The 17,079-nt window shown below is 39.9% G+C and overlaps 1 pseudogene; it reads right to left on the bottom strand.

The window, feature by feature from the left end:
- Positions 1-2,409: 2,409 nt before the first annotated feature.
- LOC100350270 (small ribosomal subunit protein eS4, X isoform-like) lies at positions 2,410-3,252 on the bottom strand (annotated as a pseudogene).
- Between the last annotated feature and the right edge of the window lie 13,827 nt (positions 3,253-17,079).

Genomic DNA, 17,079 nt, shown 5'->3' with positions numbered 1-17,079 from the left:
TTCATGAAAATTCATCCAATGTGTGAAACCTGAGTAAGTTCTTGGGATAATTGAAGGTTTCTGGCTGAAATGGCTCCCTGATTGGATCCAAACTCTGACTCCAATTAGGGCATTGAACTGAAATCTGTAATCCTCACTGTTTCTCCTTCCCATTTGCTACCCATCTTCCCTCTGTCTCAAATGTCAGGAAGGGAGTGAGGAGGATGTCTCTGCTATAGTTGACTGGAAAGGTTTCCCCACCTAAGCTAATAGGAGAGAGAAGCCTAATTCATTCACTGTTAAAACTTGAAAGAGTTTTTTTCTCCCTTGTCTGAAGTTTATATTTTGTTGGTGACTTTTTTCTTCAGCTCTTAACAACAGAATTATCTGATTCTTCATTCCTTTGTTGCATGACATGTTAAAGTGCCCTAAATAGGATCAAATGTTGACATCATGTACTAGTCCTTTTAATCAACATTTTTCTGTGCTGATGTGACAGACTTAGGTAACGAGAATTTTATGCATCTTGAGGGAAAGTGTCATTTGTTTTCTGTAGTCTTTATTGAGTCTCGATTTATTGGGAGAGCTAAGTCTTAAAGGAGTTAGCACTATCTGCCTGTTTTTATTTATTTATTATATTACTTCCAGTTTTATGTTTTTAATTTAATTTTAATTAGTTTTAACAGATTCAATGTGATTTGTAGATACAATTCTAAGAACATAAGATATTTCCTTCCTCCCTCACCTCTCTCCTTCCCACTCTCCTTCCTTTTCTTTTTTTTTTTAGTTTTTGAGATAATATTTTGAATTTATATTATAGCAAAAGGCTTAATACTTCACTGAATAAGTTTAAAAGTAAAAAGCAAAAAGACCCTAGTTTAATGGGACTGTAGACAACATCTATAAAAAATAATTGAGTGAAAAAAATGACCATTTCACCCATATACAGTCAATTTTAACGTAATCACTGATCATTAAAACTATAGTAGTAGAAACTATTGGTTTCACAAAGATGTAAAACAAAGTGTTACAAAACTATATTTGCAACATTACTGATATGCATAGACATTACATTTCTTTCCTTTTTTTAAATTTTAGCTTCTGTGTATTAGGGGAACATGTGGGTCTGGCTTATTTCATTCAACATGATGTCCTCCAGTTGTGTCTATTTTGTGGAAATGGAAGAACTTCATTCTTTTTTTTAATAGCTGAGTAATATTCCATTGTGTATATATACCATATTTTCTTTGTTCATTAGGTAGTGGACACCTTGGTTAATTCCAAACTTTGGTATTGTGAGCAGTGCTGCTATTATCATGGTGGTGCAGGTATGCCTCTGATACATTGTGCTCAAGTATTTTGGGTATATAACAAGTAGTAGGATTGCTGGATCATATGGCAAATCTTTTTCTAGTTTTTCAAGAAATCTCCACACTCTTGCCATACTGGCTGAACTAATTTACATTCCCATAACAGTGTGTGGGTGTTCCTCTTTCTCCACATCCTCACCAGCAGCTGTTACTCTCTGTGTTTTGAATTTAGCATTCTGACAGGGGTGAGGTGATATCTCATTATGGTTTTTATTTACATTTTCCTTATGGCTAGATAATTTTTTTTCATTTTTTGGCCACTTGTATTTCTTCTTTTGAGAACTGTCTGTTGAAGTCCTTTACCCATTTCCCAACTGGATTGGTTTTTCTGTTGTTGTTATTGAAATTTCAAGTTGCTGATATAATCAGGATATTAATCCTTTGTCAGATAGGTGGTTACAAATATTTTTTCTGACTCTGTTGGATGTCTCTTTTTTTGTTGATCATTTATTTTGCTGTGCAAAAACTTCTGAGTTTGATATAGTCCCATTTGTTTAGTTTTGCTTTTGATACCTGTGCTTTGGGGTTTTATTCAAGAAGCCATCCCCTATGCCAATATGTTTCCCCTACATTTTCTTCTAGAAACTTCATAGTTTCAGGTCTTAAATTTAGGCCTCTGATCCATATTGAGTTGATTTTGTATATGGTAAGAGGTATGCATCTAATTTCATTCATATATATATATATATATAACTAGTTTTGCTATTGCCAACTATTTGTTGAAGAGATTATCTTTACTGCAATGTATGGTCTGAGCACTTTAGTCAAAAATCAATTGGCTGTATGTTTGTGGATTAATTTCTAAGCTTTGTATTCTGTTTCATTGATCTACGTATTGGTTTTTAGGCCAGCACCATGCTGACCATGTTGTTTTAATTACTATAGCTTTGTAGTATGCTCTGAAGTCAAGTATTGTATATTGTGATGCCTGTAATTTGATTTTTCTTGTTCAGGATTGCTTTGACTATTTTTTATGTGATTCCATATGAATTTTAGGATTGCTTTTTCTAATTCTGTAAAGAATGTCACTAGTATTTTGATAGAGATTGCATAGAGATAGTTTTTTTTTTTTACACTGAATTGTTTTTAATTAAGTACAAAGACTTCTCTAACATGTCACAAGGAGAGCATTTCACCCACTGCTCTGTTTGGCAGCTAGTCTCTTGTCTTTCTCTTCAGCAATGGTGAGGCGGATCCCCTTTCCTTGAGGAAGAGAAATCCATGGTTTGTTGCCCTCACCAATAATGAAAATGTTGGAGAGCCAAGTGGCAAAGCTGTTGCCATTCCCATCTTTCACATGAACCACATCAAAAGAGCCAGGATGTCTCTCCCTATTGGTGATCACACCAATTCTTCCCAGATTGGCACCTCCAGTCACCATGCATCAGGTTACCAGTATCAAACTTGATGAAATCAGTAATCTTGCCAGTCTCCAGATCAATCTGAATGGTGTCATTCACTTTGATGAGGTGATCAGGATAGCAAATGGTACAAGCATCATGGGTCACCAGATGAGGTTTTCCTTTTGTTCCCACGAAGATCCTTCTCACTTTGTACAACTTGTACTTGGCCTCCTCAGGTGTAATGCGATGAACAGCTAAGCGACCCTTGGTATCATAGATCAGACGGAAATTCTCCCCAGTCTTGTCAATGCTGATGACATCCATAAAACCAGCAGGGTAGATTATATCAGTTTGGACTTTGCCATCAACCTTAATGAACCGCTGCATGCAAATTTTCTTTACTTCGTCCCCTGTCAGTGCGTACTTAAGCCTGTTCCTTAAGAAGATGATGAGAGGGAGACATTCTCTCAGCTTGTGGGGACCAGTGGATGGCCGAGGAGCAAACACACCAGTCAACTTATCCAGCATCCAATGCTTTGGAGCTGCTACCCGCTTCAGATGCTTCTCTAGGAGTTTTAGATATTTTAATGGTACAAATTCCTCCAATCCATGAGAAAGTAATATCTTTCCATTTTTGTGTGTGTCCTTGATGATTTCTTTCATCAAAGTTTGATCATTTTCATTGTAGAGATCTTTCACTTCTTTGTTGATTATTATTCCTAAATATTAGATTTTTTTTTTTTTTTGTGGCACAAGTACTTGTAACATTAGCTGCTTTCCCAAGTGCATTAGCAGAAAGCTGGATTATAAACAGACCAGCTGGGACTCAAACCAGTTCTCCAGTATGGGCTACTGGCATCATAAGAAGCTGATTAACCTATTCTGCCATATTGTAGGCCCCACAATGGGTTTCTTTCTTGATTTCTCTTTCGGTGAGTTCATTAGTAGCATACAAAAAAGCTACTTTTTTGTGTTTATTTTGTAACCTGCAACTTTACTGAATTGGTTTATCAATTCTCACAGCTTTTTGGGAGGAGTGTTTAGATTTTCCCATATACAACATCCCATCTCCTGCAAACATGGATAATCCGATTTCTTCTTTTCCAATTTATATGCCTTTTATTTCTTTCTCCTCCCTAGTTGCTCTTGTTAAAACTTCTGGTACTGTACTGAATAAGAGTGGTGAAAGTGGACGTCCTTGTCTTGTTCCAGATATGAGGGGAAATTCTTTCAGCTTTTCTGCATTCAGTATGATATTGACTGTTGATTTGTGATTTATAACCTTTATAATTTTGAGGAATGTTCCATCTATACCTAATTTGTGGAGTTTATTTTTATTATAAATGGGTATTGAGTCTCATCAAATGCTTTCTCTGCATCTATTGAGATGACCATATGATTTTTGTCCATTGTATTGTTGTGATTTATGATGTTTATTGATTTGCAAATGTTGAACTACCCCTGTGTTTCTGGGATAAATCCCACTTGATCATGATGTATGATCTTTTTGATGTAGTTGGTTTTGGATTTTATTTTCTGGTATTTTATTAACAATCTTTAAATTTATGTTTATTGAGGACATAAGTCTAGTTCTCTTTTCATGTAGTGTGTTTGGTTTTGGTATCAAAGTAATAATGGCCTCATAAAAAGATTTTGGCAGTGTTCCATCCTGTTCAATATTTTGGAATAGTTTGAATAGTGTTGGAGTTAGTTCCTCTTTGAATGTTTATAGAATTCAGTAGTAAAGTCATCAGGCCTCTGACTTTTCCTTGATGAAAGATTTCTGCTTCTGTTTCATTGCTTGTTATGGGTCTGTTTAGGTTGTATGTAAATTCTTGATTTAATCCTGTTAGTTTATATAAATCCAGGAATGTATCTATTTCTTTGATTTTTCCAGTTTATTAGTGTATAATTCTTCATAGTAGTTTCTTATTTATAACTGTATTTCAGTTGTGTTGGTTGTAAGGTTGCAATGTCTCTTTTATCTCTAATTTTATTTGAGTTTTTTCTGTTTTTTTTTCTTTGTTATTCTAGTTAGAGGCTCATCTATTTTATCTTCTCAAAAAAAGCTTTTTGTTTTGTTGATCTTCATTTCTTTTTAGTTTCTATTTCATTTATTTCTGCTCTGATTCTTATTAATTCTCACTTTCAGCTGATTTTGGGTTTGGTTTGTTCTTGTTTTTCTAATTTTTCAAGATGCATCATTAGATTTATAATATGAGCCATTTCTCTTTTACATATGTAAGCAGTTAATGCTATAAGCTTCCATCTTAATACTGCTTTGGCTGTATCCCACAGGTTTTGATATGTTGTGTTTTCATTTTCATTTATTTCAAGAAAAATTTTTGATTTCTTTTTTAATTACTTCAGTGACCCATTGATCATTTGGTAGAATGTTGTTCAATTTCCAAGTATTTATCAGTGTTCTATTCTTCCTGTTGATTCTAGCTTTATTTTTTTATGGTTTGAGAAGATACATGGTATGATTTCAATCTTTTTAAATTTGTAAAGACTTGATTTATGGCCTAATATGCGATCTATCCTAGAAAATGTTCCTTGTGCTCATGTGGAGAATGTGCATTCAGTAGCTATTAGGTGAAATGTCCTATAAATGTCTGTTAGGTCCATTTACTCTGATGTATCTTTATTGGTTTGTTTCAACTCCGATGTGTCTTTATTGATTTTCTGTCTGGATTATCTGTTCATTGATGAGACAGGGATGTTGAAGTCACCCATTATTATTGTGTTGGAGTCTATCTCTCTGTTTAGGTCTAATAGTATTTTCTATATATATTTGGTAGCCCTAGATTGGCTGCATATATATTGGTGATTATTATGTCTTTTTGTTTAATTTATCCTTTTATCAAAATATAATGTACTTTATTTCTTTTCACAGTTTTTGATTTAAAGTCTGTTTTATCTGACATCAGGATAGCTACACCTGCATGCTTTTGGTTTCCATTTTCCCAGTATATCTTTTTCAAACTCTTCCCTTCATTTTGAGTCTGTGAGTATCTTTGTGAAGTGAGTTTCTTGTAGGCAGCATATAGTAAGATCATGGTTTTATATCCATTCAGCCAACCTAAGTCTTTTAGTTGGTAAATTTTAGTTTCTTTACATTCCAGGTTAGTATTAATAGATAAAAACTAAGCCCTGCCATTTTGTTAATTCAATAGTGATTCTATCTGCTCTGTTAGTGAATTTGGTGGTGACATGTGTTTTCATGTTTATTGCTAATTCAGCACACCCTTCAGAATTTCTTGTAAGGCTGGTCTGGTGAATTCTCTCAGTTGTTGCTTATCTGGAAAATACTTTATTTCTCCTGAAGGAAAACTTCATTGGATATACTATTCTTGGTATGGAAGCATTTTTTTAAGACCTTGAATATATCATCCCACTCTCTTCAGGCCTGTATGATTTCTGCTGAGAAGTCTGATGTTAATCTAATTGGTTTTCCTTTTTATGTAACTTGATTTTCTTTTATGGTCTTTAGGATACTTTCCTTGTCTTTAACTTTTGACAATTTGATGACAGTATGCTTGGGAGAAGGTCTTTTTTGTTTGAGTTGGATTGGGATTCTTTGAGCTTCTTGTATTGGGATGTCCATGTCTCTTTCAAGACTTGGGAAATTTTCAACTATTATTTCATTTAATAAGTTCTCAATGCCTTTTCCTTTTCTTTTCCTTTAGGAATACTTATAATATGAATATTTGGTCATTTAATTGTCCCATATTTCACATGGAGTTTCTTCATTCTTTTCTCCTTATCTTTTTATTTCAAAATTCTTATCCTTGAGGTCGGAAATCCTTTCCCCAACTTAGTCTATACTGCTCTTAAAGCTCTCAATCATAATTTTTATTTCACTGATCAAAGATTTCATCTCCAAAATTTCTGTTTGGTTCTTCTTAATTAGTTTTATCTCCTTGGTAATACTTTTTCATCTCATTTATTCATTTCCTCATTTTTAAAAATATTTATTTACTTATTTGAAAGTCACAGTTACACAGAGAGAGAAGGAGAGGCAGAGAGAGAGAGAGAGAAAGCTCTTACAGCTGCTGGTTCACTCCCCAATTGGCCGAAATGGCCAGAGGTGTGCTGATCTGAAGCCAGGAGCCAGGAGCTTCTTCTAGGTCTCCCATGTGGGTACAGGGGCCCAAGAACTTGGGCCATCTTCTACTGCTTTCCTAGCCCATAGCAGAGAGCTGGATCAGAAGTAGAGCAGCTGGGAATCGAACAGTGCTCATATGGGATGCCAGCACTGGAGGTGGTGGCTTTACCTGCTACGCCATAGCGCTGGCCCAAGTCTTGAAATTCCTCATTTCTTTATCTGTGTTCTCTTGCATCTCATTGAGTTTACTTATAATCATTATTTTGAATTCTATATCTGTCATTCCATAGATTTCTCTCAGTTAAGGATTTAATTTTGGAGGGGTATTGTGTTGTTTTGGAGGCATCGTGCTACCTTGCTTCTCCATGTCTCCTGTGTCCCTACATTGATATCTGCCCATCAGGTGTTCTCATCCCTTCTTTTTTATGGAGTAGATTTTTTTTTTGGAAAAGAGTTTATGGTTTATCTGGAATGCAGGGTATCACTTGACTTGTTGCTTTGGGTTTGGTTCTAGGTGAGCCTAGGAATTAAGTCTGATTTCTTTTGTCTTAATCAATGTTGGCCTTGTCTATAAATACCACAGTGGTCTAGTCTGCTGCAGTTCATAGGGACAGAAGTGTGACTTTGAGATGAATAAGGGTTTCCTTGGGTCTGTATCTTTGACCCACAGAGTTTGGTGTCAGTCTCCCTGGTGAATATGATAGACAGAGCCTTGATCTTGGTTCTAATAGAGACAAGAGTGGCTGCCCCCTTGTCCTACTGGCAAGCTTCAGTGATTTTATGGCTTGTGGTACCAATTGTTGTGGTTCTAGGACTGTGTGATATGGATGGACCCTTCCTCAGATCCTGCTAGGAGAGTCCAATTGATGCTATGGCTTATCATACCCAGAGCCTTAGTCCTAAGACTAAGGGGGTGTGAACTGAACTCTGTTCCTATCCTGCAGGGTTATTCCAAGGTATACAGGAGATTTTTCTCTGGAGAATATGAGTCCAAAGTGATGGAATGCAGGTAGCTTCTTCCCTATGTCCCCTGGCTAGATTCAAGTGGCACTGAGAAATTTAGAATGAATTGTTGCAGTCCTAGTGTTACAGGACATAGTGGAGTCATTACTCAGATCTTCCAGAATGGGAGCAGATTTTTTTTATGGGCTGCCTTTCACCAGAAGCTAAGGTGAATCCCAATGGCTCATATGAGTGTGTAAGTGTAGCTCTGGGATAATGCCCCAAAACTCCAATAGTTGCAGGATGTAAGGGATCTGTCCTTCGCCCACATGTTGCCATGACAGCAATGATGCTGGTAGGAGCAGAACAGAGGTGTGTTGTGCCTTTTTGCTGCAGAGTATAGTGCATTGTGTGGGTAGGGGTGGGGAGAAAAGCAATGCAGCCTCTCTGTTCCAAGCCCAGTAGTTGCTGAGACCCCAGTCAGCTCTCCAGGCTGAAGTAAAAGTCAGTAGCTGACTGTAGAATTCCTTGTCAGTGATTAGAGGGGCATGCAGCAATCTTTCCTGCCTTGACATGGTAAGATGGTGACTCACAACGGGCACCTGGCAGTGCTGCGCAGCTGGCTGCAGCGATGTCTCTTTCCTCTTGTCACATGGAGTCTTCATTTTTTTTTTTTATCACTTCTTTGCTGAAGATTTCCATCAGTGAGACTCCTGGAAATGTAGTCCTTCCTTTGTTCTTTTCATATCCCAAGCAGCTTAAGTTGGTGTGGCTGTACCCTATGCAGCCATGTTCATCTTCTATATGCCTATTTGTGGTTTAAATGCTTACTATAATTCTGATTAGATTTGACCCACAGCTTTGATTAAGATGCTCATGTTAAATGGATTATAAAATATATTATAAGTTTATAAATGGTGCCAAACTATGTTGTGTTTATAGAAAGGTCTGATGTTTTATGCTCTGGGGTCAATAACACATGGTTACAGAATGGATTCATCCCTGCATTCTCTACATGGGGCCATGGATATTGAAATCCACCCCATCCTTACAGACCCTAGTTTTTAAAAGCCTAGTATAGATGGTGACTAGGGAGGTTAGGTTTCAAATATAGGCATACCAGACACAGGAAGGACTTAGAGGTCAAGATCCTAGGGAATCAAGGGCAGGGGTGGAGTAGCAGGTAGGAGTGTCAACTGTTCTCCAATCTCTCTTTGCTGTGGTTTCTAGAACACTGTGATCCCACAGCCCAGGGTCTTGAGGGATGCCTCAGGTAGGCAGAGGCATTTTTTTTTCTTGTCCTTTAATTTTGCATTGGTAATAAAGCAACTATAGCATGCACTCCTTTGGAGTCTATCTTCAGTTACTGGGATTGTTTTAAATCTCAAATCTTGAAGAAAGAATTCCTGATCTCTTTCTGTATGGCCAAGATACAAGCTAGATGATGGACAGACTTGGTCCCTAGAGGGAAGTATTGACTATACACCACCCTCTAACTAGATCTTCTCTGTTGCAGAGCTGGGAAATTGTTAGAGATCACTTATGTCCAAACATTTTTGCCCTGTGAGATAAGCCAAGTGTTTTTCAAGTCTGTAAAGTAGACCTGGGTTTCAGCTTACCAGTGTCTTCAATTTATATATAACAGAGTGAAAAGGAATGGCTTTAGAGTTATTAACCCAGCTTAAGGGACCAGCTCAGCAGCCTGTAGGGTATCTCTGCAAATAGCATGACCTGGTGGCCAAAGTATAGCCTGTCTGCCTCCAAGTGGTGGTAGCTATCAACCTCCTAATCTCTGATGCAACTGAACTGACCCTGGGACAAGATCTAATGGTGTGCATATCCCATAGTATGACGGGGTTTCTAGCCTCAAAAGGAAGTCTCTAGATAACAAACAATTGCCTCTTAAATATGTTATTTATTTGAAAGGCAGAGATAAGTGGGGGGAGGGAGAGCATGCACACACTATCTTTCATATCTTTCATTCTTCAAATGACTTCAATGGCCAGGAATGGGCCACACCAAAGCCAGGAACCAGGAAATTCATCCAGGTCTCCCACATGGATAGTAGTGGCACAAGTACTAGGCTCATGGAGCTGGATCAGGCGTAGAGAAACTGGGCATTGAACTGATGCTGTTATGGGATACTAGCATCATAGTTGGTGGCTTAGCCCACTATGCCACAATCCTGGCTCTGACAGTTGCCTTTTAAAATACCAGTCATTACTGTAAGACTCTACAGTTCAGCTCAAGATTTGCTCTCCCTTTAATCCCATTACTTTTGTCACAGAGGAGGTGGAAAGCCCAGAACATGAGTGTGAACAGGTAGTTCTACAGATATGTTTAGCTAGAGAGGACCTCAAATAGACTCCCTTCAAGGACCTGGTTTGGGTTGTTTGCTTATGGGAGTTCCTTTGCTGAACAAGGAACCCGCTGGGCTGGATATGGCATAGTCACCTTAAATGAGATCATCAAGAGCTGTCATCTTCCTCCTGGCACAAGTGCTCAATTGGCAGAGCTAGCAGGTCTGACAAGAGCACTCAAGCTGAACAAAGAGAAAAGGGTAAATATTTACACTGATTCTAAGTATGCCTACCTAGTTCTCCATACTTATGTGGCTATTTGGAAAGAAAAGCACTTCCTCACTGCAAATACCATCAGGAAATTGATTGTTATCTTCAGTGTTCCCTCTCAGGGAGGTGGCAGTTATACACTGTAAGGGGACCAATGAAATAACTGAGAGGAAATGGCAGATTTGGTGGCCAGAACAGCAGACCAGGAGGCTGTCACCATTGAGTCTTTAGAGGCCTCTTTGATTTAGGAAAACTACCCTACAAGAGATCAGGTCACAATACTCCTCTGAAGAGACAAAATGGGCACTTTGTAGAGATTATAGCCTCCAGCACAATGGATGGCTTCAGTATAAAGAAGGGAGGATCTATCTTCCTTTCTCCTGCCGGAAGGCACTTGAACTCGCCATCAAGCTTTTCACATTGGTAGGGATAAGACTTCTCAATAGGTCCATAGGCTATTTATGGGAAAGAATCTCCTCAGGACTATAAAACAGGTTGTAGGGGCTTGTGATCTTTATCTCAGGAATGTCTCTATATCAAAGGCTTCTCTCCAGAGTGCAAAGAAAAGGAAGCTATCCTGGGGGAGCACTGACAACTTGATTTTACTCACATGCCTAAAACAAGAAATACCCAGTACTTCCTGGCATGGGTAGACACCTTCACTAATTGGGTGGAAACCTTACCCTGTAGAACTGAGAAGGTCATTGAAATAGTAAAGGTACTAATTTCTGAAATAGTTCCTTGGACTTCTTAAGAGCCTATAATGATAATGGTCCCTCCTTCGAATATCTCTTAGGGAGTTTCTAAGATTCTAGGTATACAATATTATCTGAGAGGTAGAGTTACAGACAGTGAAAGGAGAGACAGAGAGAGATCTTCCTTCCATTGGTTCACTCCCCAATTGGCTTCAACAGTCGGAGCTGGGCTGATCTGAAGCCAGGTGCCAGGAGCTTCTTCTGGTCTCCCATGTGGATGCAGGGGCCCAAGGACATGGGCCATCTTCTACTGCTTTCCCAGGCCATAGCAAAGAGCTGGATTGGAAGTGGAGCAGCTGGGACTAGAACTGGTGCCCGTATGGGATGCCAGCATAGGAAGTGGAGGATTAACATACGGAGCCATGGCGCCAGCTCCCGTTTATACCTATTTTTTTTTAAGATTTATTTTTAAGATTTTTTTTAAGATTTATTTTTTGAAAGGTAGAGTTACAGAGAGGGAGAGGCAAATGCAAAGAGAGAAATCTTCCATCTACTGTTTCACTCCTCAAATGGCTATAACAGCCAGGACTGGGCTGGGCTGCGCCAGGCTGGAGCCAAGAGCCAGGAGCTTCATCAGGGTCTCTCACATGGGTGCAATGTCCCAAGCACTTGGACCATCCTCCGCTGCCTTCCCAGGCACATTAACAGAGAGCTAGATCAGAAGTGAAGCAGATGGGAGTTGAATGGCATCTACATGGGATGCCAGTGCTGCAGGGGGCGGCTTAACGTGCTATGTGCTATGCCACAGTGCAGGTCCCCATTACTAGTGTAGTTTCTTCTACAGAATTTGTATGATCTTACTGTTTCCTGTATTACATTCATCCCATTTTCCTTGACATAATGTCCAAATTTGTTATCAAGCCATACCTGTTCCAAATTCTTATTTTAGTCTACATCTCCATTTAAGTCCCTTCCTGAACCTCTTTGTAGTTGTGTAAGTAGAGTATCAACAAGAAAGAGAAAGCAAAAATTCAAATTGGGTAGTGGAGGAAAGTTTGTTGAAAAGGGCTAGTTTTAAACGTGGGAAAGCGTTAAGAAAACTGAGCAAGGGACATCATAATATCCTGGGATTAGAGGTAGCATGCAGGTGGAGGGAACGGCTGCAGACCCTGGAGGGAGCACTTAAAGGAGAGGCTGCTGTACAAGAACTGGGGATATTTGTAGAAGAATATGGACATCTTGGTGGAGCAAATTCTCTGATCTGCTCTTGTCTTGCGATTTGATTACCTACCAGTTCCTCCCAATGGCCAAACACAGAAGCTAGAGGACAAAAAAGACCAGTGATGTGGTCCACAGATGTCTGCCTCCTGAAGCACAGAGTAGAGAGGAGTAAGAGTAGATCTGGAGAGTTGTATTTAGCACACTGGGCCTTCTCTTTTTGTTAAAATTGTAAATGGAATCTTCTGCCATTATTTGTGTGTGTGTGTGTGTGTGTGTGTGTGTGTGTAGTTCTACCATTCATGAACCCAAACTTTAAGGGGGATGATAGTAAATCAGTAGTTGCAATACATACATTACTATAGGGGAAACAAATAGTTCCATGAATAGATTAGTAGGTAGACCTGAGGTCTATAGAGTCATAAATGGCTCTTAGAAAACAGAAGTTCACAATGATCTTCTGAAGATAAAGAAGGCTGATGGTGGTGGAGTTTGACAAGTGGAAACTGGGGTGAAGGGGGTTTTCAAGTTAGATTAGTGGTTTAAACCTTTACTTGCTGTCTGACTTTGGATAAATTACCTAGTTTCTTTATGCCACAATTTTTCCAAAGTTGTTTTAATGCTTACTTCACAGCATTATTGTAACAATAAAATGAGTAAATTAATTTATGTTTTTGGGACTGTACTTAGCAGATACTAAGTGCTCAATAATTTCTTTTTTTTTCTTTCTTTTTTTTTTTTTTTTGACAGGCAGAGTGGACAGTGAGAGAGAGAGACAGAGAGAAAGGTCTTCCTTTGCCGTTGGTTCACCCTCCAATGGCCGCCGCGGCCGGCGCGCTGTGGCCGGAGCACCGCACTGATCCGATGGCAGGAGCCAGGAGCCAGGTGCTTTTCCTGGTCTCCCATGGGGTGCAGGGCCCAAGCACCTGGGCCATCCTCCACTGCACTCCCTGGCCACAGCAGAGAGCTGGCCTGGAAGAGGGGCAACTGGGACAGAATCCGGCGCCCCGACCGGGACTAGAACCCGGTGTGCCGGCGCCGCAAGGTGGAGGATTAGCCTAGTGAGCCGCGGCGCCGGCCAAGTGCTCAATAATTTCTAGCTATTATTATTGTTATTATTGGTATTAACAATGTTTAAGAAGACCTGGAGTCAATAAAAAGTAATATCTATGGCCAGCGCCGCAGCTCAATAGGCTAATCCTCCACCTAGCGGCACCGGCACACCGGGTTCTAGTCCCGGTTGGGGCGCCGGATTCTGTCCTGGTTGCCCCTCTTCCAGGCCAGCTCTCTGCTGTGGCCCGGAAGTGCAGTGGAGGATGGCCCAAGTGCTTGGGCCCTGCACCCCATGGGAGACCAGGAGGAAGCACCTGGCTCCTGGCTTCGGATCAGCGCGTTGCGCCGGCTGCAGCACAGTGGTCATTGGAAGGTGAACCTATGGCAAAGGAAGACCTTTCTCTCTGTCTCTCTCTCTCACTGTCCACTCTGCCTGTCAAAAAAAAAAAAAAAGTAATATCAAGCATAAGAAATTCATCAGAGTATATAATGCTAGTGCGAGAGGGCCAGGGAGAGGCCTAAATGGAGATGTAGACAAAAGAATTTGGAATGCCTATGGCTTGATAATAAAATTGGACCTAATTTCAAGGACAATAGGGAGATCCCTGAGTGATTCAACCCAGGGAAATGATATGAGCTGATGTCTGTTTCAGGAGGTATTGGTGCCTACTATTTATATCTCTTCTCTTCTCTCTGGGCATACTACCAAGCTGAATGTCTAAGCTTTCTTGCAATCATAGATCATATGCCTGACTTCTGGCCTTTTAGTATATGTGTTTGTTATAAGGAATTGGCTCATGTGGATTGTTGAGGTTGGTGAGTCCAAAACATAGCCTGGTACGTGGGATGCCCAGGAGAGCCAATGATGTAGATGAACTCTGAAGGCAATTTTCTAGAGAATTCCCTCTTGCTTGAGGAAGTCAATGTCTTTGTTCTATTCAGGCCTTCAGCTGATTGCAGGAAGCCCAGCTACATTACGAAGGGCAATCTGCCACTACTCAGAGGTCACCAGTTTAAATGTTGACCTCATCCCAAATAACCCTCACATTGAAGCATAAAATTATCCTCAGAGGGTGCCCTCTACAGTCTGGGCAGCTGAACTTTCTTGTGCAAAATCATCCATGATTTTGTTCTTTTGTCAGGTGGGAGGAAGAGGATCTAGGATAGAACTTTAAACTCGAGGGGATGAAGGAGCCACTAACTGGAAGGAAGCTGAGTGGATCGCAGCCTTCACCCCACCTCCATCTCATGTTGAACTGAGATATGTGTGAGAACTAAGTGTCCTCTGTGGTAAGGTACAGGATTTGAGAGGGTTGTTCACCACCGCAGTTAGTGTATCTCAAAGGATGCACTCATTCTGGCTGCAGTGAAGAGAATGTGTTGAAGCAGGCAAAGGCTAGAGTCAAGTAGACCAGTTAGGAATTTGTGGTACAAGTTTAGGCAAGAGATAATGTTGACCTAAACTAGATTGACACGCATATCTAACTTAATCATTTTGTGATTAGTCATAAACAGTTAGTGTTTTACTAAATTTTCTCAGTGCAAATTCCAAATTTCAATTCCTCCTTAATGGAAATTGATTGATTAGATTCATTCTACAATAAAAGAAAGCATGAAATATGATGCTATTTCTGGTTTCTTATATGATATTTTAGTTTTTAAAAATAAAAGTCTTAAGCAAATAGGAAGTGATATTGCTCAGTTAGGAGGTACATCTTGTGTAGCTAGAGTGACGAACAAGAGAAATGAAGAAAAGGGAGGCTAAGAGTCAACTTCCAGATAATAAATATCCACTGGTTCTTTTCAGAAATGCCAGCAGCAGCAGGCAATACACCAAGTTGAAACCAGGAGCCACAAATTTAATCAAAGTCTCCCATGTGTGTGAGAAGGACCCAAATACTTGGGCCATCACTTGCTGTCTCATAGGGTGTGCATTAGCAGGAAACTGAGTTGGAGAGCAGACCCAGGACTCAAATGTAGGCACTCTGACATAGAATTCGAGTAGTATCTCAAGTGGTTTCTTAACCACTGCACCACACATACTTGCTCAATTCGGTGGCATTTCTTATTCTTTAGCTTTAAGTTTGTTCCTTTATTGAATGTACTAAGTTGTAACTCTTAAAGGTTTTTCATGATATAAAGAAAATTTGATGTATCCCAACTTTCTTCTCTGCTGAAATCGGCATTACTTCACTTAGTTCTTTCTAGGAAAGATTTATTTATTTATTTGAGAGAGCATGGGAGAGACAGAGAGATCTTCCATCTGCTAGTTCATTCCCACTATGGCCAGGGCTCAACCAAGCCAATGCCAGGAGCTTCATTGAGGTCTCTAACATGGTGGCTGGGTCCCAAACATTTGGGCCATCATCCACTGCTTTTCTTAGGCCACCAGCAGGGAGCTGGATCAGAAGTGGAGCAGCTAGGACATGAATGGACAATATGGACAGCACTCATATGGGATACTGACATTGCAGGCTGCAGTTCTACCTGGCATTCCACAACACCGGCCCTGGATTTCACTTAATTCTTATAATAATCTTATGAAGTGGATGTTAGTGTAAATTTATAGATTTATAATTTAAATTTTTTTACAGATTTGTGAAATAAATTTTTATAGATTTGTAAATTTTAAAAAGATAAAATATCTTTCTCAAAGTCACCTTGACATATGTTCAATCTGTTCCCTTATTGAAATTTATCATAAGTCTCAAAAACTGGAAACAAAATACTGAGTCCTAATAACTCTTAAGTTTAATAGAATTATAAAATGATCTCAACCCAGATGGAACTTGAAAGATAGTGACACAGGTCATTTAGGCAATTACCTATTTATGCTTCAAAGCAGGTGGAAGGTGAAATCACGGAGAGTGCTGGTGTGCGATTCTTCCTCTATCCCAGTCGTTGGCAGAGGACAAGGATGTCAAGGGTCATGTGGGTCTTTTGGAGTCTGGAAGCTCTAGGGACACATTGACTCATGTTTGAAGAGGCTAAAGGTGAGAGGCTGTGGCTGGAAGTGCCACTGCATGGTAGCAGAGTACAGAGGATTGTGCTGAGAGTGGGGCATTTATATGATGGGGAAAAACAGAGGAGGAATTTCAGTGACTCGCCTGAAACCTACCTTGGAACACTGACTATGGTGCAGGGGCTTGGAGAGATCAAGGCCATGGTCTAGGTGCCTGAGAGGGAAGAGTAATGAGTGGCCTATTGGAGGAGGCCATTGATGTACCCTGATAAGAGTCTTTGAGGGCCTGCCCCTGAATCACTTTGAAGACGAATCAGCCTTGGACGTGAGAGGGCATGGCTATAAGATCAGCACAGTACCAGTACATGAGGGCTGTGTGCTTCCTTGCCTACTCCTCTTCTCTTGGTCTGACCTCTAAGTGAGGCAGTGAGCAAAGAAGAGAAAGGAAGCCAAATGCATTGTACTGTAGTTGCCTGTTGCAGGCTTCTGAGCCTGAAGCATGTTGGAACTGGGAGAGGTGAGAAGTTTTAACTTGAAATGAAGATTGCAGTTGTGCAACTAGTCTGGACAGAAATGAACTGGGCGTTTTATCACTCAAAGACACTGGCAAACTTTGCAGCTGAACATGACCTCAGGAGAAAAGAAAAGGAAAGAAAACAAAAGGAAAGAAAAGCTGAGAAAAGAGAAGAGCAATTAATACTTGCTTGATATTTCTCTCAGAGTGGAAATTAATGAATTCACAGAACAGGTTAAAAGCCTGTTTTTCCTTTTTGTGTATCATCATGTACATCCTGTAAAACCAGCAAGTTGCATTCTCAACCACTCTTATATATGGCTCT

This window comes from Oryctolagus cuniculus, chromosome 4 (assembly GCF_964237555.1).
Source record: "Oryctolagus cuniculus chromosome 4, mOryCun1.1, whole genome shotgun sequence".
Lineage (NCBI taxonomy): Eukaryota > Metazoa > Chordata > Mammalia > Lagomorpha > Leporidae > Oryctolagus > Oryctolagus cuniculus.
Note: the sequence above shows the minus strand (reverse complement) of the source record. Positions and strands in the feature narration are given on the sequence as shown.